Source organism: Crocuta crocuta, unplaced genomic scaffold (assembly GCF_008692635.1).
Source record: "Crocuta crocuta isolate KB4526 unplaced genomic scaffold, BGI_CrCroc_1.0 scaffold45, whole genome shotgun sequence".
In the NCBI taxonomy this organism is placed as follows: Eukaryota; Metazoa; Chordata; class Mammalia; order Carnivora; family Hyaenidae; genus Crocuta; species Crocuta crocuta.
Window position 1 is genome coordinate 3377791 of NW_027530544.1, and position 4419 is coordinate 3382209.

Sequence of the window (4419 nt, forward strand, 5' to 3'; positions counted from 1 at the left end):
TGGGAGCTACTCTTATCCAGCCTAAGGTAATGGTCATAAATAATGGGAAGCCAGAGAGGGGAGTTTGAACTGGGAGCAGTCATGTGCCAAGTGGTGATTTTAGATTTGTCAGGCAGAGGTGGAAGGATGGATTAGATGGAAGGAAGTTAAATCTCAAAAACTGGGTAAACATTGCATTGAAAAGTACAGTAATTTGCATGTATCAAGCATTCTCTAAGTTTAGGCCTTTTAATGTCNATGGAAGGATGGATTAGATGGAAGGAAGTTATCTCAAAAACTGGGTAAACATTGCATTGAAAAGTACAGTAATTTGCATGTATCAAGCATTCTCTAAGTTTAGGCCTTTTAATGTCTGATGCTCCATACATCACCTCCCCCACGCCCAACACAGTGTTTCCTGGTTCTGACCCGTATTTGCTTAAGTGAAATAAGCTAGACACAAAAGGACAAATATTGTGTGATTCTACTGACATAAGATACCTAAAATAGGCCAATTCTTAGAGTCAGGAAGTATAATAGAGGTTACCAGGGGCTGGAGAGGGGGGAACAGGGAGTTCCTAACAGGTACAGACCTAACACAGACCTCTGTTTACCAGGACAGCACCTGGAAAGTGCTGCAATCAAGTCTTCCCTATCCCGTCCCACCTGGTGGTTCCCAACCTGCCCAGACCTGCCATTAGCCTCGGAACCAAATGATGACAACATTCCTCCACGCTCCATTATCTTAGAACTATTTTGCAAATGCCTTTTCTAATTCCTCTGAAGCTTTTGGTTCCTAGTTTGCACCTTTTACCCTGTCCTAGAATTCTTCATTTATTTTATCACGCTGAGGGGTGGAAGTGCCCTTCAAATGCTGTGAATTCCTCTAACGGGCAGAGTCAGGGTGCACAGATGCACCTGCTCAGAAGGGAGACTGGCAGCAGCGCCCAAAGCGCCTGGAACAGCTTCCCTTGTAGCTGCAGGGGGCACATCCCATTGACGATCAGTGCTAAGCTTCTGGGCTCAGAAAACCTTGGATGGCTTGGGGTTCACTTTCAAGGTTTGAGCAAGGATAACCCAGAGAAATGTTATATGTCTTCTCAGTGTTAAAACAAGATTAGCTCCTCAAAAAGTTAAACATAGAATTACCCATATGATCCAACTGCTGTTCTGGGGATATACCCAAAATAATTTGGGGAAAAAAACCCCCTCAAACAGATAGCTGTATACCCGTGTTCAAAGCAGCAGTATTCAAAATAGCCAAAAGGTGGAAACAACTCAGATGTCCATGGACAGATGAATGAATCAACAAAATGTATCTACATACAATGGACTATGATTTAGCCTTAGAAAGAAATTAAATTCTGACACATGCTACAACACAGATGAACTCTGAAAACATGCCAAGTGAAATAAGCAAGACACAAAGGACAAATATTATACGATTCTACATATTTGAGGTATCTAGAATAGGCCCATTCATAGAGGTAGGGATGGGGAATTGTTAATTAGGGGGTATAGAATTTCCAGTTTGGGGTAATGGAAAAGTTCTGGGAATGAATGGATTGTAGTGATGATTGCATAACACTGTGAATGTACTTAATGCCACTGAACTGTGTTCTTTAAAAATGGCTAAAATGGTAAATTTTATGTAAAGTATATTTTGCCATAATTTTTTAAAGAATACTTAAAAATCAGATTAGTTAAAACTTTTCTAGTTCACAATTCAGATTTACATGCTAACTCATCCCATAGTGAGTTGTCCCATTGTGAAATTCAATTTATAATCCAGATGGAAAATTTTTTACCAATACATAGTTGCAATTTAATATGCAGGGCTAAAGTTCAAGGTGAGAGAGGACAACAACAACCAGCAGTATTTACCTTAGTTTAGAGAATATGCTTCATTTACTCTGCTTTTAATAGTCCTGCCTAGGATTTGTCACAGTGCAGGAAATGAATGACCCTGGTGACAGAATGTTACAAAACTCCCTTGCGTCAATGAATAGGGCTATGAAACATGTATAACATTTTATTTAAAGTTAATATTAACTCTTTATTTTAAAAATACCAAATCCTAGGGGCGCCTGGGTGGCTCAGTCGGTTGGGCGTCTGACTTTGGCTCAGGTCATGATCTCACAGTTCGAGATTTACAGTCCCACGTCGGGCTCTGTGTTGACAGGTCAGAGCCTGGAGCCTGCTTCTGATTCTGTGTCTCCCTCTCTCTCTGCCCCTCCCCTACTTGTACTCTCTCTCTCAGAAATAAAATAAACATTAAAAATTTTTTTAAATACCAAATTATATTTCTTTTTAAAAATATTTATTAATTTTGGGAAGAGCACACGTGGGGGGAAGGGCAAAGAGAGAGGATCTGAAGGGGGCTCCTCCCTGACAGGCTGACAGCAGCAAGCCCAATGTGGGGATTGAACCCACAAACCACGTGATCATGACCCAAGCTGAAGTTGAATGCTCAACCAATTGAGCCACCCAAGTGTCCCCCCGGATTCTATTTCTTTTTATAGGAAAATGTTCTTTATAGGTTTTTCTACTCCTGTGCACCATGGTCCTGGTTAGGAAAATATAATCCCTATGCTGGCTCTCAGAGTTTACAGCCACTCCAAGACCACCAAGGACACAGCTAGAGGCAGCATCCAGGTAATAGGTTAACACAGGAGATGGGCAAATGACAAGCCGTGGTGAGCACACCAGGTTCCATTTTGGTGAAAATAGCTTATGATGTTAACTGGCCTATAGTAAATCCCTCAGTCATTTTTGTTTATTTTTTGGGTTAAGCACGCACATTGGGGTTATGCCAAGCCTGAGGTGGATAGAATTTCACATGAAGAAATGAGATACAAAACAAGTCTTGACTGAAATTTTCAACAATAAGGAAAGGGCTTTCTATTCGTTGTTGTTGCTCTTAATGGAAAAGTGTAGCTGCAAGTCATAGAAATGTCATATTTCTCTGAGGTAAGAAGCACGTGCAAGCATTTTAAACTCCTTTATGAAGTGGCTAGCACGTTCTTGCTAAATAAGTTGTGTGTTTTCATCCCCCGCCCTGTTCATATAATTATCAATTCTAAAAACACTCATTATTATATCCTTCTGAAAGCAATCTTTCAAAGGGGTTACTTTTGAAAATATTTTTAAGATTATCTATTCCAGGGGGAATATATGCTTTCTGGCTTTCATGAACTGAAACATTTAAAAATAATATCCATAAGTAAAATTACAGTGAAAAGTTGTTATGTTTTTCAACTAATTTTGGCACGTGTGTTTTCTTTTCAGAAAACTTTCCTTTAAAATTATCCGTAGGGCTCGGACCCCGAGGAAACTGCTGGAGTCCTTCCCTATATGCGCCTTCTCCGCTCCAGCAAAGCCATCACAATTTGTTTCTTTCTTTCTAGAAGCTACTTCACACCACCTAAAGGCATGGATTCTTTTCCAGTTGTTTCAATAAAATTACAATGAATGAATATGAACACACACGTGCGCACACACACACCCCTTTTAAGTTAATCATGTCTAGAGACCTGGTGAGTAAACAGCAGGAAAAAAGGAGTGAGCAGGGGATGGGCATGCAGATGTGGCCTGGGGAGATGCCACAGAGTAGGGGGATGGGACAGAAGGCAGTGAACACAGGCAGGGACGGAGACATCTGAAGACCAGAAGGAGGAAGCCAGCAATTTGGGAACGACCCCGGAAGCTGAGCCAGCGTGCTGCCCTGGCCGCCTGAGACCCACTTTCTTCTTGTCCTCCTTTTCACCTACACTCCATTCCCTTACTTGCCACTTCCCACTTCCTTCCTGCCTCTCTCTTCTGCTTTGCCTTAGCTCTAGCAGTGGTCCTTAAGACAATGCTTAGCTAGAGATCGGCAGCTTTTCAAAAGGTAGGACAAGCTTCTGACCCCCTATGTCCTTCTGGGGGACCAGGTTGGTGTGGGGTGTGGGGTGGAGACTGAGTAGCTGCCTGGGGACAGGTCTACAAGAAGCCAAGGGCAACAGCACCGCAACGAGCATCAGGCCACCAGCCTGGGACCCCACTCCGGCCTGTGTGCCAGGGTTGCTGCCCTTCTGTAGAATATAGCTCTTCATATTTAATTGCTAGGGGAGGAAAACTAGCAATCTGGGCTCCAAATCAGAAGAATTGAGTTCCTGCCTCAATGCCATAAGCTAGCTGAGCAACCATGCCACTGCCTGCCCACCTTGGACCTCAGTTGGCTCACATGGAAAGAAAAGATGCTAGTCCATGCCAGACCTGGTTCTGTAATTACTACTTGTGAAGTCAAATGTGTTTGGCACTTGGCAGCAGGCTCTGCTTTACATAACCTGTTGTACCAACTAACAATTGTCCTTCAAAAATCCACTGCCTTTTAACAGAGAGTACAAGGCCTGTGGGAAGGCAGTAAGGATCTGTCTTGAGAACGGACTCTGAAAATGA